At 25.5% G+C, this 14,689-nt stretch overlaps 2 protein-coding genes across 4 annotated transcripts in view; one reads left to right on the top strand and one right to left on the bottom strand.

Moving 5' to 3' along the window:
- Positions 1-2,750, bottom strand: part of LOC111040319 — a 12,890-nt gene extending 10,140 nt beyond the window's left edge. The window contains exons 1-2 of the transcript XR_002605190.1: positions 2,621-2,750; positions 2,279-2,452 (exon numbers count right to left, since the gene is read on the bottom strand). The gene's annotated coding sequence lies outside the window, so the exon portion shown is untranslated. The remainder of the gene's footprint in view (positions 1-2,278; positions 2,453-2,620) is intronic.
- Positions 2,751-3,128: 378 nt separating this feature from the next.
- The window catches only part of LOC111040284 (monocarboxylate transporter 10), a 31,981-nt gene continuing 20,420 nt past the window's right edge, over positions 3,129-14,689 (top strand). The window contains exon 1 of one of the 3 annotated variants that reach the window (XM_022324134.1): positions 3,129-3,147. The gene's annotated coding sequence lies outside the window, so the exon portion shown is untranslated. Of the gene's footprint in view, positions 3,148-8,338; positions 8,496-14,689 lie in introns of those variants that run through there. The other 2 variants (XM_022324133.1, XM_022324132.1) reach the window with 2 other exon arrangements.

The raw sequence follows: 14,689 nt of genomic DNA on the forward strand, positions 1-14,689 counted from the left end.
TTTTGCCTTATTTACAATGGAGCCTATTTTACAAATAATTCTAAAAGTGAGTTCAGCTCTTCAATCTCCAGTTTTAGATTTAGTATCAGCTGTTGAGTTGATTAAAAATTTGAAATCAGCAATTGTCAGAATAAGAAACAATCCTGAAGAGTATGAAGAAGTTTACAGACAAACAATTCAGATGTGCAATAAACATGAAATTACCATTCCAGAGGTAAAAAAAAGAAAAGTTTCTGTGAAAATTGATACAAACAAAACCACTCAATATTTTACAGAAACAATTTATGATGAAATGAAGATCAATGTATTTTTCTTATTGCTAGATGATTTAATTGGAGAAATTGATAAAAGATTTTTAACAAAAACATTAGACATTATAGGTGCTGTAGGTAATCTAATTAAGTTAAATCTGAGTAAATATGATTATACTATGTTAGCAGATTATTTCAAAATAAATGTAACCGAACTAACAACAGAAGTAAAATTATTAAAAGAAGCTGAAAATATTCCATCCGGAACATGTTCACATACTGTCTATAAATGGTTAGATTGGTTGGCCATTTCAAACCGACAAGATGTATTTAACAATTTCAATCAAGTATTATCAATGTTTGTAGTGATACCCGTAACTAGTTGTGGATGTGAGCGTATTTTTTCAAAAATGACTATTGTTAAGTCTAAGTTAAGGTCCACTATGTCTCAAGATCGCTTAGAATCTCTCTTATTTTTATTTGTGGAGCAGGAATTAACTAACTCAGTGGACATAAATAATGTAATTGAAGAGTTCAAAGTTATGACTCCTAACCAAAGAAGACTAATTTTATAAAATGTACCTATAAAAAATAGTTGTTAATTACTACCAGTTATATTATATATTTGATACAATTCTTTGTTATAATTATAATAAAATTAAGTTATATATTTAATGCATTTCTTTGTTATTAATGATAATAAAATTAAGATGTTATAGGTATTAAACTTCCAAGAATTTTAAACATAATTGATTAACAATTTAATTGTTGGTAGACATATGTCCAAAAAAAATAACTGAGTAACATATATTGAACTTTGCAATAGTTGTAGTTTATTAAATTGAATAATTTTGAAACATAACATGTATATTTTACAGCACGAAAAATAGCATCTAAACTAGGTAATAAAAATTCATCTTAATATTATTTAATATTATTAATATTGTGATTTCAAATGGGAAACATATTTTAAACGTGTGATAACTGAGAGGTATTTTGAACTACAGAGGGCCTTTTTGAGGTAAAGGCACACCCTGCTATGAATTCCTAGATTCGCCTATGTTATATATATACACATAATATATGTTTATAATATATTTGGTATTCAAAAATTAAAATATTCATGTTAAATTTAATATTAAAGAACAATAATTGTTGCTCACTTTGAACACTCATTATCTTTTATTGACTATTGTTAAGGTACTAGGTACTATTTCTTATAATAATTGTGTTACGACAGTTAATAGTAATATATACCTTATCATTATTACATAAGTGCTTTTATGTGTTTTATCCATAATCCGTTAATAAGATGACAAGAGTACGGCCAATTATTAAGTACCTATCGACTGTTAATTTTTCTAATATAAATTATGCAGTAGGTACTTATTTAGTGTTATGTAAATATAAAATACCTATGTATAAGATATCACTCATTTGCGACTAGGTGTGACGACCAAACTAATGAAGCTATTAGCACAGATTATATCAAAATCAAACTACATAAAATCTTAATATAATCGGTAATATTAGTATCAAAAGCATGCGGAGGTCATTGGTAAGAGTGTGGCGAACATGACATTAAATTAATCAAATTATAGAAGTGTTGTCGTAAGTCTCTTCTCGGAAAATCTTCTCTATCCAAGAGAAAAGAATATGAATCGACCAGAATTTCGACATGTACTTAGAAAGTCGCCACCACCACGACCACCACTTAGGTCTTAGACGATGACAAGAGACAGTCAGACAGTTAGGGATACTCAAGACACTTGGAGACTGGTCCTAAAACCACTCACAGTCTTAGATATGAGTCTTAGAGTCAGGTCCTAACACCGCTCACTACTCTGTATTAATTATTATATTGTATTTTCGTATTAAGTATAATAAAAAAAAAAATAATGAATAAACGAACATTAAATCTAAATACATCAAGTACTAATTTCCACGTTGATATATATATATATATATATATACATCGGCGACAGTTGGGACGTAACATTAAATATATTCTTTATTTCTATACATACCGAAAATGGTCGTACAAATTCATACAAATTGAGTTCTTGAATCATGGAGTATATAAATATATGGATACTAAATTATTTATGTAAGGGGGGCTGGATGCATGAGTCGTCAGTCCCCATGTGTATTTTCGATACCTATTGCTCAAATACTGGTGTGGTACAAATCCCAAGAGCTACCTATCAAACAAATTCATAAAAGTGACAGTACAAAATATTTGGATAGAAATTTACAAGAATTTCTTTGTGGGGGGGTTGAGGACACGTACGTATTGTGACCCACATACCACATTAGGTTATTAAGATAATAATATAGTATGTCACACTTGACATTAATATTTAATATACCTTTTTTCTTTATCTATGTGTTTAATATAAACAGCCGTAAGAATAACATATAAGCATTGGCACTCGGGATATTCAAGAAGAAAAATTACATAAGTATCGATACGGAATAATCACGTTCGACCACAGACATCCATACTACACTAAACAGAAATCTGTGAGTGCGACCGCGACGCACTATCCTAACCTAACCGTTTTCGTTCGTTACCTCCACTAACCTAATCTCCATGGTTACCTCCGTAAAAACACGCCTTGTGTTTCTTAACAACCCCGGCATAATATTATGATATCTTATCAAATATCAATTATCAACAGAATATCATTATCCGTCTATCGTTTAAATTTTTTCATACTTCAAAATTAAAATTTTAATGACTGTAAAATCACAGAATACCTATATGAAATGATACATATTTCATACTTACAATAATATATATTAAATAATATTTCATGATTTCATCTATTCTATGCATTAACCAATAATGTCGCTCACAAGATAATCATGAACTTTTCTTCCTATAATACCAGATGTAAGTAGATAATGTAATAATGGAATATTATAGTAAGCAGCAGTTTCAAATAAGTGGTGTCATTTCAGATTTTACTAGTCAGACGCAACACCTTTACTGGCTCTTATACAAAGTTTTAAATGTTAAAATATTGTTCTTTCTATATGATTCCTGCTTTTTACCATAGGGGTGGCAGGGTATGCCATGCCCATGGCATCCCCTGCAGAGCTATAAATCATCAGCATAGTTTTTCGTTGTATTTTTGATTAGAATCATGATTAGCATTTTAATATTTAAATATTTTTCATTTATTCTTATAAATTTATTATGAGTTGAGACAAAATAAAATATTAATTAGATTTCATTATTATATTATAATAATCACCACAGATATGTATAACCTATAAATAATAAAATAGATTACTAACACGTGATAATATATTTGAAATCAAAATCCACCAATTTTAGTGTGAATTTTGGTTTTGTCATGGAACATTCTGGACTCAGCACTATTGCTTATTTTCATACTCCGATCAAATATAAAATGATCTTAATTATTGAAATGAAATCACTAAACAAACTTTTCGAATTTAATTATCTAAAATCAAAAAATAAGTTAATGCATGTACCTCCTTTTTTTTCTGCTTAAATTGGTATTTGCATTATGGAACGAGTTATTTATATTAGGCGTTTTTAGGGAGTTATTTTTTGTATTAAGCTAGGTATTTAAAAATACCCACATACCCTATGAAAAAATTCTGCGTACACCTATGCTCTTTACATGCCTGTTTCACTAAACTAGCTTAGTACCTATTGTCTGTATATAATAATACATTGTCGATTAGAAATCTGTCTAACCGTAATGTAAAACTAAAAATTCATTCCTCACTCAAAATCTAATATAACATCTACAATACTAAAAACTAAAGGATAATTTTGTTATTATAGGTAATAGGTAATAAAAATATTTAAATATAGGTATCTAACAATATTTTTGTTTGGTCCTTACTGGTTATCTTAACAACCTAAATGATTTTCTGGTAAACTCAACTACAGTACTGCAATTACCACAAGTTAACACTGCATTATAATTAATATTTTTTTAGGCATTGATTATGTATACTTTACATTTGTTAATCAGAACTATTCATATTATTAATTTGTCTTGTAGATTACAAAATTGTTATATAATAATACAACGCTATGTTAACCAGTGGTAATCGCAGTAATAGAATTTAGTTTACTGGAGAATTGCATAAGTAGTTGTAATAACCTTTAAGTATCATTTTCATTAGAACTTTTTTCTAGTAAGAAGATACAGTTGGACAATTCAACAATCATAAAGAATTATCCCAGTTGCCAGGATGCCATTAAAAATTATAAGAGGCCATATATCTCTTTTGTCCACCCATCAAATGACACCGCTGCTTCGCTATTTCAAATGATTAATTTCTTAATTAGTTGTGTTTATTATCAATAAAAGTTATAATTTTATCATATTTCAATGAAAGTATAAATAATTTTATCATTTTTATGTATTGAAAATTGATTTACATAGGAATATGTAAGGAAAATATTATATTTTATCAAATAATAACATTTTAGAAAAAGATAGTTTTAAAAACCTTCACATTATACTACCATACCACGTATTTGATTTTAGAATCTATTATTCTACTCTGAAGAAAATTTAGTCTCGTGTTGCCGATCGAGCCAGCAAAATGCATGGAGATTTCTCAGCAGGGGGTCGCATACTTTATTTTATAATAAAAATTTCAAATTTTTGCACCGATTAAAAATATTCCAAAAATAATGATTTAATAAATAGTTTTTTATATTATTCTAATAGAAACTGATATATTATTCACACATAACCAATGTATGGGAACAATGAAACAAATATAAAATAATGTAGAGCATTGTTCACCAACCATTGGTTAAGCCCTAACTATAAAATTAACCCCTTGAAACTCATACTATACTTCTTATGAAAACGACCACTTGTAATGTATTTATAATGTTTCATTGAATATAATAATTAATTATCAAATTCAACATAGCCATACACAGTGATTCACCAAGGATGCTCACTTACGTTTTTCATCCAATAATGAATTAATTCTCATTTTTAGACTTTTGAAGTAGGTACCTATAATTAAAATCCATGTTTTTATATTATCTAAGGAGCATTTTGTTGGTGATGCAAACTTCACTTTCAAAAAGAACTACTCTTTCACTGAAAATTGTTAATTGGGTGATTTTTTTGGAAAATTTTAATGGGTTAAATTCAATATTTGTATAAATAATTTCTAAGTTGTTTAATTTTATATACCTAGTATGAATAATAATAATAATAAATAATGGTTTTATATAAAATAGATGTTATCTTTAGTTTAGTACTTATTATACCTGAACATTTTTACAAATTGTAAAATGTTTATAGGTACATTTATATTAGTAATTACTATAATTTTTAAACCATCATATCTTCTAACCCTATAATGGATTACTTTGCTAAGTACCTACACAAGGTTTAATAACTCAGAAGTCTGATCCTGCTCGTTTTAATTTGGATTTACATATAACATCAATATTTTAATAATTAACAGTATGAAGGATGATAATAGAAAAATAAGTTTGTAATTGAAAATATGATCCTTATTAGGAAGCCATCAGTTATTCTATTTTTTTTTCTTATATAGGTTAGCCGTTAAGTTAGTTATTACTTATTATATTCATTTAAATTATAAAGTTTATGAAAAAATAAAACTAGGGCTTTGGCTATTCCGAATGTCCTAATGATAAAGAGGGCCATATTATACTATTACCTATGTCCTATTGTATAATATCATTAATAGTACATACACCATACATTGTGCTTAATAAGATATTAGTTTTATGATGTATACATTATATGCAATTCAAAACATTTTTTAAGGTGTGTTGGTATAAGGTTGTTGTATATTTTGAAGAATTATTTTCAATAATAAAATATAAATATAGAATTAAACAAAACAAAACAAAACATAGTTTGAATGATAAGTAGAATAGTAGTAATCAATTTATTCAGTTAACACATTTGAAGGGACATACAAATAATTGTGATTAATAATTAATATAGTTTTATAACAATTAATTGTAATAAAGTAATAAGTATGCTGTTTTTTCCTGAGTGTATAACAAGATCAACTAGTTTCGTTTATAAAAATTATTACAATTATTTTATAAGGTAAATACTAAAAAAACAAAAATTGTTTCATTGTAGCCAGTAGATAAAAGAGTAAATAACTTCTAACTTTATGAAAAAAGGACATTGTCATACAATTGTATAATATCTACCAATAAAATGTGTAGTCAGAGGTATTATACCTAGACTACTGTTTTGAATAGTGTTATAAATCGAATATGAGTATTGAGTAATCCTACTTAAATTACCAAAAAGAGATATTTCAATTCAAATTGAAAAAAAAATGGGACTGTGTAAAGTATTAAATTGTTAAATTAATTTTATACTTCTTTAATAGGTACTTTTAAATATTTTATATAGAACAAGATTATACTCATTACTACTAATATTATGAGTATCTACTACCTACAACCAACTGTTAAATTTGTAGTTTCCATAAATCATAAGCACTGGAAATTCCGATCCATTAGGTACCTAAAAGTAAATTTGATGTCCTTATAACAACTAACTATTAAAATGTTTATAAATTAAAAATTAAGGAACAGGAGTTATTAAAATATACAAGACCTTTATTAATTTTGTTGTTAATTATAAAATAAAATATCTGAATGTAGTATTCAGAATATACAAATCAACATAGTAAATAGTTTATTTAGTTGCCAGTTATATTGGTAGAATGTGGTTCATTAAGTATCATTGTATCAATAATCTTAAATGTTCTATATTATTATGTATTAAATGGAAATAATATACATCACTGCGTAGTGCGTGTACATATTGGTTATTGACTATATATACTATACATATTGCACACTGTAGGCATATATAATATTACACATGGCCATGTTTGTATTTCTCAGAGTTCAGAGTTGCAACTTGTAATCATATTCTATCGTTTTTTTTTCAATAACTGGTTGTACCACTTGACTCTTTGACTTGGACTCTATATGTATAATGTATATAGAATATAGATATGGGCATTCGAAATACGAAGTATAAAAAAAGAATACTAGTTTTAATGTTGAGTATCTGGAATTCTCCAATATGAAATATAACTGCATGTAGGATGGTTATTCAGTACCTACTCAAGTTATCTTACTCTCAGAGGCTTATGGGTTTTTAGTTTCTTCAACTATATTATAAGACACCTTACCAAGTAATAGAAAGTATTTACAGTTATTATTTATTAGTACCTAGTTACTATTCAAAATAATAAATTGTCTTTACTTTTAAACTTTTCAAAAAAATCCTATTCCAAATTCTTTGAAAAAATATCTCGATTTTAAAAAACTGAAGGTTCTTGTGCAACAATATTTTTTATTATTATTACAAATTCAGACTATAATTTAGATCTACCACCCACCTATGGTCTATAATTCTATTCTAAAGTAATTCATATAATTTTTTTTTTCAAAATATTTCGTATTATTATTATACTAGATAATGTATAGTTATAAAATTAATAATATATCTTTTACTTAAGTGCTTATATTAAAACTTAAAAGTATTTTTATAAACATTATACTGTGTTAATTTTGTATTATTTCACATGTTGATGTATTGCGTCATTTTATTCGTGCATGATATTGTGCATTCAAGATACAATGAACCCCAAGCGGTCTAAACATTAAATCACCCTACAGACTGTCATACTATCCCTTAACGGATACCTACCTACGTAGAAGTGCTTACCAAAATATCTTTTATTAATAATTCAAATTATTTAAATACAATTTTTCAGTTTAATTATATTATTAACCTTACTCTTAACAGTTTAATTATAAATATTTTAAGGGTTTTTTTTTGTATAAAAATATAATCAATAATAAATTGAAGTACCTACTTAGAAGATACTAAAAATTATAGTATTTTCTTTTATTTATAATTATTATTTAATATATATATTTATAATAATGTCACATATTCTTACATAGCAAATTGATATTTCGTAAAGAAGTTTGCGGTCGATAAAAACATTTTGAGAACGCTTGGCTACCGCAGTGTCGCATGTATAAAAATATACGTTGGGTACCATAGCGAACGTAGATTCCTGTCTCATCAACCAGGAGCGAGTTTAGTTACGTTTTGCTGTGTGATCAAGTAGCACGTGGTAGCATTTCTTATTGCAGTGTTTAAAATCATGTTAAAAAGTACATTATACAGTATACAAAATAATATTTAAGTAAGTGTTTAAAAGTAATAATTTTTATTGTTTGATTAAATAAAATAGTTTAGACATATATTTAACGGAAAATACTAAATTTAAAATATACACGAGTACTCGAGATTTATTTGATATTACAGAATATTGACTGTACACACTACACATAATAATAATAATTGAATAACTCTAAATCCTAATTATAGGACTCTGTCGTAATAAGTTGTACTTGGACAAATTTTCACAAACTGTAACAAGACGTTCAAATCAATGTACCTATTTAAAAATGATATAGGTATATTATTTTAAAGTAATTGTCCCGCAGTTTATATTTGAACTATGAGTAACTAAATTGTATTGTTTATTTTATTATTTACCTATTTTAAAAGAGCATTTAATAATATACTAAGACTCATATTCGTATTCTGTTATAGTTCTGTATAAAATACTTTTATTATCCAAAAATATTTGAACCGTAGAGTTGATATAAAATACTGGTATAGTATTAAAATATAGATTTAAAATTTAAATTAATAGTATTCTTAATTAATTGGAAACCCCAATAGTTTAACCCTGCTTTCTAGTTTCAAACCTACATCTTATTACTTATCAACATATCCATTTTTTCTATAAATGCCTATGAAATACTAAACTATTGTTAAACTGTTTTAATTTATTATTTAATATTAAAATGAATTGGTCTTTTTAAAATACCTACATTTTACGTCAAACTTCTTCCACCCATTAGGTTAATAAATTCGAGAAACAGTACAAATTTCAATTGCAATTTTACAATATAAAGTTAAAATAAATACTGAATATACAGTGCAAATTATTCTAGATTTTTAAAGCAGAATTTTTATTATTTTCATCATTATTTAAACTTCAGAAAACCGGTAACGTTTACAGTTTAAGCGGTTTTTATAAAAAAAATCTTTCTATACGTATTGATAGACCTACTATAATAGTCATTAGTTGGTTATAACGTTGATATTTCAAATATAGAAGATCCCGTTTTTAGTCAATTGATCCGCATACAAATAGTGTTTCCTAACAATAGAGGATTTACATTTGAAATTCTGAGCTTGGTTTCACAATGTATTAAATTTTTTTTTTTTTTTTGTTTGTCATTGTGTTTTTAAGAGTTAAAAATGCTTTAATCTTTAACTTTGATCTAGTTGGTACCTTGGATAGAAATTCCCAATACTTTTTAAAATAATTGGCAAAAACTAACAAAGAAACTAATTTAGCTGATTTTCAACCAAATTATTTTTTTTTGTAATTTAAAAATTAATAACCATACTTTGGAAATTTTTACTATTTATTTATATTAGCAGTTCTTTGACTTGAAATCATTTTCAAAATATTTTCCATCTTTTTGATCTATATTTAATTTTAATTTAAAATTATCTACTTTTACTATTAAATACGACATTTGTTGTTCATAATTTATCTTGTAATTGAAAAATATTACTTCTAGTATCATAAAATTATATTTATGTGTTACTATAATTTTACATAGATTAATCTCTAGAAGAACTCAATCATTATGTTTACCTACTATAGAACTCATCTAAGATTGTCTTACTTGTATTATATTTTTGAATACACATTGGACATTTTTTCCATTTTTTAAAAAATATATTTTAACTGTCGATTTTAGAGCAAACATGTCAAGTCTAATTTTTGATTTTTTGTTTTAATTTGTATCTTTTACGTGTATTGAAAATCAACGGACCCACTAAAGTGTGTTTAAATTTGTGTAAATGAATTATATCACGTAGAATTGTAGGAAATTAAACCTTTTTTGATACAATTTGTATATTGCATACCTACTATTATACGTATACAATATAGCATTGTTTCCCGGTTTCGTAAATAATCAATATTTCAGCTGCGGAAAATAACGAGAACATTATTATAACATAATTTAGACTATTGATAGTTTGTAGCTTTGTACGTGCTTGTTGAGCATTTTTCGTTATTGATCTTTTTGATTCTTGTCATTGGTATCATATTGTTGATGAATTAATTATCATTTATAAATTATATTTTATAGACATACAATTAAAATTATATCATGAATTAATAATAATCAGTTATTATTAGGTAGGTACATCAAAAATCTTTCCTGCAGAATATAATTTTCATTTAACTTTCAACTGTTGTAAGTGTAAATTCGCGAAAATTATTTCGATAAATTCCATCGGTAATCAATCAATACGATCAATATTATCAACATTAATTGATATTTATTCAACAATTATTTCATTTACTTCACCGGCTTCTTAGTTTTCATGAACATTTAGAAAATATTGGCGTTAAATCTGTTGTTTCCCTTTTTCTTCTAAGACCATAGCAAAATCGTTTTACTAATTTCCGCCATCTAACATTGCAACTTAAAGCTACTACACCATTTCAAGCGTTAGCTAAGCTGTTTAAGCTTATTTATTTATACTTGATTCATAGAAACATAAGTGCTCTTCAAATTCTATGCTAACAATTATTTCAACTCCGTAATATTTTTGATAAGATATTAATGATTCAAATATAAATTATAACGGACATTTTTAATTAGCATATAATACTTATAGTAACATATTTAAATGATTTACGAATATTATAACATGTTACTAAAAAAATTAAATAATGACAGTGAACTTGATTAAGCACACAAAGATAGATATAAGAGTTCAACAACACTAGTTTACAATATTATTTTATTGATTAAAAATAAATTATATCATAAAATTCAATGTCATCATTATCATTGCTGCATCATAATTTGTCAATATTGAGTTATGTTTTCGTTATTTTATTAGGAGTTATGTCTAAACATTGAACAATCATTTATAAATTATAATTTTCACGATTTTAATAGAATATTAAAAAATGTTGTACAATAACTTTTATTTATTTTAATTGAAACAATTTAATTAAGAGGACGTCGTACCCGCATGTGTTGTCTCTGTCTTCCTAACGCATTATATATACCAACATGACGTAAGTCCATCAGTTCCAATTTTGTGTTGTTGGCTTAAATATTAGTGAATTGACCTATTATCAAAATTTAATGTAAGCACATTATCTATGTTCTCTCTTTGTTTTTTACTTTATTTCTAAGATTTGAATTATGAGCATGTTTAAATATTAATATTTTATATGCTTAGCCTTAATGTTGCGAATCCTCTTCATTATTATTTATTATATTCCTATTTAAAATGTTTAACACATTATCCTTAATAATTTGTTTTGTTAAAATACTTTTGTCAATACTGTTATAAAAGTCGATTGGTGTTAATTGTATGATTATTATTATTATGCTATTTTAATTATTATATTATTATTTGTATATAAATAAAAAATAAATATAAAATAGGTATTCATATCAAAATTTAAAAATTACAATTAGTGTTCTTTTATGTTTTTCGGATTTAATTACCAAAAAATTAGATACCTATAGATTTTTATTGTTCAAGAATATACCTAGCTATAGTTTGTCATTAAATTTAAATAAATCATTGGTTTATACAGCCAAGGTACTTTTTTTTCTCTTCATAGATTTAAAAAAAAACCTATAAATTAAGTAGTATAAAAATAGGAATATTTATAAATTTTTGATGTATGTAGTAAAATATTGTGTGTTAGTTACTGTTTTGTTTACCGTGTCTTAATAGATAATAATTAAAATATGTTAGATACATAGTACATAGGTTACTAGATTATATTATCCTTAGCTATTTATATTGTATATAAATTTGTTCTCCTAATAAATTTCTATTCATGTTCACTGTATAGTTCAAAATGGGAAATGTAGTATTATGAAGTTTTTTTTTATGTTGTATGAAATAGACACAGCTCACAAATGTTGTGCTGACATCCTCTTAATGAAACTTGATTGATTATGTCACTAACTGACAAACCAAGTAATGATCAATATTCAATTGTTACATATTAACAATATGCTCTAATAAAAAAAAATTTTTTTGAATAAATATAATTTTTTTTGTTTGTTATCTCATTAATAACGTATACTTGTTACTCAAAGTTATAATTTCATTTTTTTTTGTATGTGTATATGTATACATATTCCCAAAATTACATAGTACGTACCATGAGGTAAAAGCTAAATCAAGTATTAGAATAAAAAAACAATCCTAAATTATGCAATATCCATCACCTAAATACCTAAATTTGGTTAATCTGGTTTGCATTTCAAAATATCTCAAATATTATACATTCCACATATTTCTTAAGTTTATATTGTTTACACCTTTAGATATTTTTTATTTGACTATTTATATTGTTATGTAAATTAATCAGAATGACAGAATGTTTATTAATACCGTTTTTTACCATCGGAATTTCAATCTATAATATCCTTTTGTGGCTTATAATGTTATATGATATAAATATATAGGTAACTGACATTGTGTCACTGTATATACATAGTATTCCTTGCATTATTTTCGAAACAATATTTTAATTTAATTATAATACATCATTTTTTGGCTCGTCTATAATAATCTATAAGTAGTAGGTATAGTATATAGTATCACGGATACTGTATAATTTATAGTATATTATATTACTATAATAATGATTTTACACACAACACACGATTATTGAATGTTCTTGGTCGCGTTTATTTGTTTATTTAATCAACGCACGAATCTTTTGTCATACAATATAATATTTTAAGTGGGAGCCCAGTACTGCGCAAAAATTGTTGCCATTTTATAAAATAACACCGTAACCAATTTTTTTTTTTTGAAATCGTACCTTTGCATCACATATCTTAACTTTGTACCTATGTGGTTTTTTTTACGTACTAATTAAAATTACTAAATTAAAATACCTAATGAGTAATAAACTAATTAATAATATAAACATTTAAAAAATGCATTTATAAGTATGAATGCGTAGTTAATAGCTAATAAATGTTTAATGCATATTATATTTTTATAATATTATTTATTATCATATTATAATACTCAAATAGATACAAAAAATAAAAGTAATTTGCAAAGAAAGTTATTCATTATCATGAAGCTATACATATTTTACTAAGTCATGCCTTGTAATTTTTTTTCATATTGATTTTTTAATTTATATTTGATTAACCTGCATGTATTCGTATTAGCTGAGTTCATTGGTATTTTAGAATTCGTCTAACTATGCATTTTTATTGAAAATCGTATTATTTGAATGTGTTGAAGTAGACAAATCACCAAATTTGGCATGAAAAACTAGGTTATTTGTCGTATTCTCCAATGTTGTTTTTCTTTTAGTTTAAACACTGGGTGAAAATATTGTATAATTTTTTATGTATATATTTTCTTAAAATTATCAAGCTTTGTAATTCGTCCATTATTATAAAATTGTTTTTCAAGTATAATTCAACGTAATTTGGGTCCAGAAATATAAGACTAAACAATTTTCCACGCCATTTTCGATTTTCCTTTGTTAGATTCTTTATTTTTAGAGTCAGGATTGGTATATACTTTTACTATATAACATGAAATATAGCAAGTTTATATATTAATTTATTACAAAATAATTATTGAATTAATGTAGTTTTGAAAACTTTCTGGAATTATTATCCATTTTAAAATAAAATTAGACAATCATTTTATAATTTGTGTTCCATTTCCGATGTTTAAGGTACTGCAATGTTGTATTGAACGGATATAATATTATGGTATTATAAAATAAAAACCGTTAAATATGGCTATTTGCAGATTATAATTTAATTTTATCACAATTTTACACCGATCACGATATGGTGATATCTTAAATCTTAACAGGTATTTCCCATGCTTTTCAATTATAATCATTGTGTATCGATTGCCGATTATATAATATTGCATGCAGGCTTCAAGTTTATTGGTAAATGTGAAGCTCCGGGGTTTAATTTTTTTTTCAATTGTGTGGAGTTACAGTTTATGCGTAGCTGCGGTCGTTCGAAAAATGTATATCCACGTGGACCTACTGGGCGTAGTATACTAGTATAGGTTGTTTGGTTATTTGGTTTTCGATATTATTTATTATTGCATTTGTCCACCTACCTATGTGACGATATGTGTGTTTAAACTACAACTATAGTTTCCACGATTTCCATTGTTAAACCCGTATTGTGTTAATATTATAAACATGTTCCTTAAAATGGTAATGTTTATTCTTAATTATTATTTTGAAATTAAAAGTGTATTGAC

This window comes from Myzus persicae, unplaced genomic scaffold (assembly GCF_001856785.1).
Source record: "Myzus persicae strain clone G006 unplaced genomic scaffold, MPER_G0061.0, whole genome shotgun sequence".
Lineage (NCBI taxonomy): Eukaryota > Metazoa > Arthropoda > Insecta > Hemiptera > Aphididae > Myzus > Myzus persicae.